At 41.2% G+C, this 7,901-nt stretch overlaps 1 long non-coding RNA gene across 1 annotated transcript in view; it reads right to left on the bottom strand.

Annotated features, from left to right (window-relative positions):
* Window positions 1-7,217, bottom strand: part of LOC103597408 — a 41,938-nt gene extending 34,721 nt beyond the window's left edge. The window contains exon 1 of the long non-coding RNA XR_551109.1: window positions 7,143-7,217. This is a non-coding gene — a long non-coding RNA (uncharacterized LOC103597408). The remainder of the gene's footprint in view (window positions 1-7,142) is intronic.
* Between the last annotated feature and the right edge of the window lie 684 nt (window positions 7,218-7,901).

The raw sequence follows: 7,901 nt of genomic DNA, 5'->3' as shown, positions 1-7,901 counted from the left end.
GTTATTAATTGAACTTCAGCTGAGTTTTACTTGAGTGGCCAGGGTCTCCCACACTGCTCTTTCAGAGCCCTGTGTTTGGAGAAACAACGTGTGTCAGATAATGTGGTTTATTGTTCCAGCTCACCCTGTGGTTTGACTGGTGCTTGATGTTCCCCGAGCTGAATGACCACTGAGTAGGGAGGGGGCATACCTTCCCCTAATACTGGGCTCATGATCACACTGGGCACCCTGTGACCAAACCACTTCTGATGTTACTAATAAGCCCTTTCACAGAGCCATAAAATTTGTTATTTTTCATGATTCTTAACAGCACCTGTGGGAAATCCTCTCGTGAATCAACAATGTCAGGTATTTATATTTTTGTTTTTCTCCCTGTGCCGGCCAGCCCCTAAATAAAGAAAGAATATTTTTTTCCAACCCTGATTTTCCCTTCACCCACCAATATCAGTCCCTAGGACCTTGAAGTGTGGGATGATCTATTTCCAGTTTTCTCCTTTCCCACATGGATTTCTATGACCTAGCTTTTGGCTTTCTTTATTTGATTTGCTTTCCCTTTATGCTTAAAATGATTACTAATCTACCTCCTTTGGTCAAAGGCATCTTCATTACTGTCTCCTTTCTCCCTTTCTTCACAAACTATTCCTACAGAATATTCCAAAAGCTTTACTTATGAATGCACTGTACACAGGAATTTAAAACTTGGTCTGAGGAGCTTTTAAACTCTGATGTTCTATAGCCACCTCTTTAGGGAGTTGCATTCAAAATCTCAGTCTCAAGCATCCCACTCTCTGATCACCACCTCCTGCCCGTCTATCTCTGACTTCAATAATTCTTCCTCTGTCTGGGACCTACAATCCTTTGATCCTAGAACCATTTTGCTGTCCATCACATCCTCACATCTGTCCTTAACCAGCTTCTGTCCATGAATCATTACTACCTGGTTCTCTCCTTTCACCAAACTTGCCTGGCAAAATCAACTGTCCACCAGCTCCACCTTGGCACCAGTGCAGTTATACATGGTAGAAAACATGGAGGAAAACAATCAACCACGTGGAGTGACTCACATTAAATTATGACCACTAACCTCAGGCGCGCCCTCAGTGCTGTCTGACAATCTTACATTTCCCTAAATCGTTCACTCTTTTTCACCTTCTCTTCCTGCCTTAAACCTCACACAGCTAATGATCTTACCTCCCATTTCCCTAAGAAAAGAGAAGCAACCAGAGAAACAGTCTTCAACATGTTCCCATCACCACATCTACCATATCTCTGGCTTCCCACATGTTGTCATGGATACACTGTCTAAGCTCCTGTCCAAGGTCATTGTCTCCACTTGGGTACTAAATCCAATATTCTCTCACTACTCAAAGACATTACTTCAGAAATTATCCCTCTGTCCTGCACAAATTTTCCTCTGTACTAAATCATTCCCATTAGCCTATCAACATGCTCTAAAATATCCTCACCTTAACAGATGACATCTACCTCTCAGCCCCACATCTCCCTTCTGGCTGCTGCCCTATCTTTCTACTTCCCTTTAAACAAAACTTGAAAACGTTTTCTACTCATGCTGTCCCCGATTCCTGTCCTCCCATTCGCTATTGAACCTGCTCCAGTCATGTTTTTACCTCCACCGCAGCTGTTGTCAGGCCACCTGTGAGGTCTGTATTGTTAAAACCAACTCTGAGTCCTCATCTTACTTGACCTCTTAGCAGCATTTGCCCAGCTGATCTCTCTCCCTGAAACATGTTCTTCACTCAGCTTCCAAGACATCATGTTCTCTTACTTCTCCTTTTGTCTCACTGCTGCTCCTCTTCTATCTCCTCTGCTAGTTCCTCCTCATCTCCCTGACCTCTGTAGTTGGAGGGCCCCAAGGCTCAGTCCTCAGAATGTTTTCCCTTCTCTGTCTATATTTACTCCCCAGAGGATCTTAGGCAGCCTGCAGCTTTAAATACTATCTGTATGCTGATGATTCATAAATGTACATCTCTAGCCAGAGTGATCTCCTTAACAAGGCAATCAGAGTGATCTTTTTAAAATGTAAGCATATCATGCCCCTCCTCTGTTTAAAACATCCCAACACTCCAATGGTTACCTATCTCAAACTACAGGCTATATGCAATCTGGTCCCCCTCCCCTCTCTGATATCATCTTCTATGATTTTCCTCCCACATTCATTCTGTTCCAGCCATGTTGGAGTCTTGCTGTTCCTCCAACAAACCATACTCACTGCTGCCTCAGGGCCTTTGCATTTGATCTTTCTTTTGTTTGGACTGACCATTCTTCCCTCAGATATCCTTATGACTTCCTCCCTCATTTCCTTAACATCTCAACTTGAACACTGCCTTATCAATGAGACTTCCATTGACCACCCTATTCAAAAGTGCAAAAACCAAAACCAAAACCTCTGTCCCCTTGCACTCCCTATCCCCTTACTCTGCTTTGTTTTTCTCTATGGAACTTATCACCATCAGATGTACTATATATTTACTTGTTTATTTTTCATGGTATCCCTTTCTACCACTGAAACATAAGCTCCATCAAGGCAGGGACTTGTTTTATTCATTGCTGTATTCCCAGAGCCTAGAACAGTGCCTGGCATATAGAAGGTATTCAAAAATATTTATTGCATGAATTAATGAGTTCAACAAATAGAATTGAATACCCTATTTTAGACACTGATGATATAGCAGTGAACAAAAAAGGCAAGGTCCCTACTCTCAGGAAGCTTACATTTTAGTGAGAGAGACAGACAATAGATAAATGAACATGTATTATATTTATTCGTATACTATAACTTATGGACATAAATTATATTATAATGACCAGAAATGATAAGTACTATGAAGAAAATAAATCAGTGTAAAGTAATTGAGACTGGCAATAGTGTCATTTTAGATGGCATGTGAGGGAAATCTTTTTGAGGCAGCACTTGACAGAATCCTTGAATAAAGTGCAGGAGTGAGCCTTACAGAGGCCTGGAGGAGAGCATTTCAGACAGACAGTCCATCAAGTACAGTGGCCCTGAGCCTTGGTTTGACCAAGGAAAAGCAAAAGCCAGTGTGTGGGGCAGAAAGAGAGAGAGACAGACAGACAGACAGACACAGAGGCCATGGTAAGCGCTTGGGATTTTTCTCTGAGGAGGCAGAAAGCCATTGGAGGGTTTTGAGCAAGGCAGTGATAAGATCTGATTCTCATTTTAAAGGATAACTTTGGTGCTGGGTGGAGAATAGAATGTAAACGGGACAGAGCGAGATGAGTTGGGGGTACTGCTGCATTAGGTGAGAGATGAATTTGGGTAGTAGCAATAAAGGTGGGGAGAAATGGTCGGATTTGAGACTATACTCATATATATCATAGACAGGATTTGTTGATGAATTAGGTGTGAAATGAGAGAGAAAAAGATTAAAGGATTACTCCAGGGTTTTGGCCTGAACCACTGGAGGAATGTCATTTACTGAAATGGTGAATATTCAAGGAGAAATGGATTGGGGGTGGTGCTTAAATCAAGATCACCTAAGGTGTGTATATAGATAGGGGCTAACTGGTTAGCTCAGCTGGGTAGAGCATGGTGCTGATAACACCAAGGTCCACGGTTTGATCATCCAGCCACGCCCACCCCCCGCCCCCCAATTAGAGAAATCCAAGGATTGAACCTTGGGATACTCAGGAAAATGAGGAGGATTAGACAAAGGGGACTAAGAAAGATACAAGGGGACTTCAAAGAGTTAATGGAAAGATTTGTATTGTCTTTTAATTTTATTTTTCCACACACTTTTTGAAGTACTCTCAGACAAGAGAGATAGGACAGGGTGGGATGCTGGAAACCAAATGAAGAAAAAGTGTTTTAAGAAAGAGGAAAAGAAAAAAACACAAGTACCAAAAGAAACAAAAAAAAAAAAAAGGAAAGAAAGAGGAAGTGATCAATTGTGTCAAATGTCTGAGAGGTGGAGTAAGATAGGATTGAAAATTGATCACTGGATTTGGCAATGGAGAAGTCACTGAAAAAATGGTTCCAGTGGGGTGGTGGGCGAGTGAAAGCCTGCTGCTAGTGAGGGGAAGTGCATCTGACAGATTTGGGATCAACTAGTACTAATTATGGGCCTTGGGCAGTTTAACCTCTGCCTTTCAGTTTGCTCATCTGCCTAAAGGAAATCACACCACCTTGCTCATAAAAAATGTGATCCAGACTAAATAAGATTTTAGAAATTCTTAAACTATATGCAAAATCAACCTGAATGTTTTAATATGTTATCATGTTTAATGATATATGTTTAAAAAAATAGAAAAGAAACAAATATGTATTAAAGGCCTACTATAAGACAAGCACTTTGCATGTTTGATCTTACTTGATTTTAACTAGTCTGAATATAAACACACTAAAGGGCTGTCACCTTTTCTTTAAGAAGATAAAACCCAATATAAAAAGACCAAACAGAAGTAACAGTAACAGCGTGATCCTGAACATTCCATTTTATTATTATTGAAATAATTAGTGCTCAAAATCTTTTTAAAAAGATTTACATCTGACTGCAAGATAGACTTCTGATACTCATGCTAGAGAAAGTGAGCAGTTCACCCACTTAGTAACATTTTCAGATAATATGACCTTGTGGGTTTTTTCTTCAAACAAACAAACAAACAAACAAACAAAAAAAACCCTACGGTTTCTTTCAAAGACATGTTAACCAATCTAGCTGTGTATATATACCACCCTGGTAACAATTTGTACACTTGTATACTTGTTTCTGTTTTCCTGTAGGGTTTAGCCCTGTGACTTTGTAACACTGTGTTTTCTAGAAAATGTCCCTGAGATCCATCTCCTTCCTGAGCCACAGAGCCTTCTGCCCCTGCCTTCTTCGAGAGGGAGTGGCTGGCTAGCCTGAAGCAGATCTATCTTCCAAAACCACCCTTTTCGTTCCTCAGAGTTCAGAGGCTATGCTTTATTTTTAAAGAATAGCCTTCTCCCACACAGACCTGGGAGGTAAGCTACCCCAAACTGGGAAAGGGGTTTCCACCAGCAAGAGAAATCTAAGAACCATTGTTTTAGGTCTATATGCTTCTGAGCACAAATGTATACTTTTGTTGCAGAACATATACTTTGGAGCACAAATACTAAACCTTCTCCTCCTGCTGTTTCTGAATTTCTCTCTTCCTTATTCAAAGCCCTTTCACAGCTTGACCTCACTTTTTCCTTAGAACCACCTTCTCAGATTGGAAGGTTTTGGAGATGAGAAACCAGACTTGCCCAGGGCAGAATGCTCTGAGCACAACACCTTGCATCGCTGCACAGTGTAGTGGGAAGTGTACTGGCCTGGATGGTGTACACTGGTTTGTAGTCCCAGGTCTACTGGGGAACCTTCAGCATCACAAATTCTTCCTAGGCTTTTGAGTCTCTGCATGAAAAACATGAAGTGCAGGCGCTATCAAGTTCTAGCTGTCTCTGTTCCTCAAATGAGAACACTACGTCATGGAAATAGAAAAGTATAATGATGGTGGATTCCTCTGAGGCTGTGCCAGAGGAGAAAGAGTGGATATTGAGGATAATTCATTGTTTGATTTCTCTTGGCAATAAAAATTATACATGGTGACTAAAAAATTGCCTACTCTAAATAGTACCTTGGTACAAATGAGATTTTTCTTTCTATAATACCAAATAATCAAAATTTCAGATATTTCTTGGGAATTCTAGTAAACAGATTTCTTGAGAGTCATTTTTAAAGTGGCTATATCTCTTGAGCCTGAGATGAACGGGTAATTTCTATTTCCTTTTTTATCTTTTTATGTCTTCTCTGCATTTTCTGCTAATAATTAATAGTATTAATTCTTTAATTCTTTAATCAGAATAGGCTTTTTTTAAAAAAAGAAAAAATGGTTTTGTGCAAATGGAAGAGAGTAGAGGGAAAGAAACTTTAAAAACTAACAATGATGAAACCAACATTTACTGGGTATTATTTATTATCTGCTGGGCAGTAACTGGGCAATAACCGGCACATTTACTTCCTCCCAACTCTGGAAAAGAAGCTATTTATTATTATCCCCATTTTATATATAAGAAAAACAAAGCAGAGGAAGGTTATCTTTTTTTTTTTTTTTTTTTTTTAAAAGATGACCGGTAAGGGGATCTCAACCCTTGGCTTCCTGTTGTCAGCACCATGCTCAGCCAGTGAGCAAACCGGCCATCCCTATATAGGATCCGAACCCGTGGCCTTGGTGTGATCAGCACCGCACTCTCCCGAGTGAGCCACGGGCCGGCCTAGAGGAAGGTTAAATAACACTTCCAAAGTCACAGAGCTAGTAAATGCAGTTGGTGGGACTTCACCTACATGGTAGAATTCAGGACCTCTGCTGTTTTTCATTCTGCTGTACTGTCTCCTAAATGATCTAAAAATTAAGCATCCTTGGTTTTGAATACATTGTATAATTTTAGGGAACAGATTTATCATGCAAATTACATTTTATTTAGGTTAATATTCTCTGCACTCATATTAATAGAAGGCTGGAGGAAAGTAGTTTGAAACTGTGATAGATTTGTTAGTCAGATTTTGCCATGGATAAATGCAACTCTGTGCTAGGGTTAATTGTATAACAAACACTGGTCTACGCTGACATCTGAACTATTTTGTATAGTACCTCAAAGAAAGTTGAAAGAAGGTGATTAGAATTGATTTTTAAAATCTGGGAACAGGGGCCGGCCTGTGGCTCACTTGGGAGAGTGCGGTGCTGATAACACCAAGGCCCCGGGTNAAACCAGGTTCTGATCGTGAGGGGTGTGAGGTGATCAGGGGGCTTGGGGAAGCTGCAGCATAGTTCAGCGAAAACTGGTTATACTTTGCAATAGTCAAATCTGTGTTTAAAACCTGGCTGCTTCTTAACATGTGACTTCAATTTCCTTTCTTAACCTGAGTCTCAGTTTCCCCATTTAAAATGTCTAACTTTCAGGGATGCTGTGAGTTTGGGCCAGAGGGGAGAGGGGTTTATCCGGGCTCTTCCTTGATCCTTGTTTTCATTTCCACCCCAAGATGGAGACCCTAATGTGCTGACTCATTCCAGGAACACTGACTGGGTCACATGAGAAAGGTTGTCTTTGTTCTTTAGCTTGTCAGAATGCCAGAAATTTTCTGGCATGGAAAGAGACCCACCCATTGTTTTCCTCTACAGCCTTTCTGCTCTTTCTTGAATGCATGCTGCAGGTAGTAAGTGGCCAGTTCTCTCTCTTCTGCTTTTTGCTTCCAGGTGACCTAAGTGGCAAAGAGGATGAGAACTATTTCCGTAGGAGAAAAAGACCTGTTCATCCTGTTCTCATTGCCTCTGGCATCTCTTCCCTTCAATTTCCTTTATCCCATGTGACCAGCTGGTGGTAACATTTGGGTTTAGACTCAAGGAGAAGGAAGGTTTTAATCAAGCCATTGTNGCCCCCCCCCCCCACACACACACACGCCAAGAAAAGCTTCATTGCCACTATCTCATTTTGTGTAAACAATGCAGTTCCTGTCCTGCCCTCAGGAACTTCAGCTACCGGCCAAGGAACCTCAGCTACTTTAGGGTTTTTGAATGTTGGTCTTTGTCCTCTCATCCTCTACTTCCTGACTTTTCCATCGGCTCTCCTCCTGTGGCTGGATCCATTTAACTGCGTATCACATTTCAGGACATTAGATCAATCACAGAATTGATTTCAGGACCCAGGACTGAGGGCAGGCCTCATGCTCAATAAATATTTGCTGGATGAATAAATAATTGCTATAGGCATGGTCCTTCTGGACAAGCAATTTCATCTAATATTCCAGGGTAGAGAAGGATGCAACACTGCAAAATTCAAGATGGATTACCTATGCTAACCAAACCAGGTTCTGATCGTGAGGGGTGTGAGGTGATCAGGGGGCTTGGGGAAGCTGCAGCAT

The sequence above is a fragment of the Galeopterus variegatus genome, unplaced genomic scaffold, assembly GCF_000696425.1.
Source record: "Galeopterus variegatus unplaced genomic scaffold, G_variegatus-3.0.2 Scaffold2306, whole genome shotgun sequence".
Lineage (NCBI taxonomy): Eukaryota > Metazoa > Chordata > Mammalia > Dermoptera > Cynocephalidae > Galeopterus > Galeopterus variegatus.
Note: the sequence above shows the minus strand (reverse complement) of the source record. Positions and strands in the feature narration are given on the sequence as shown.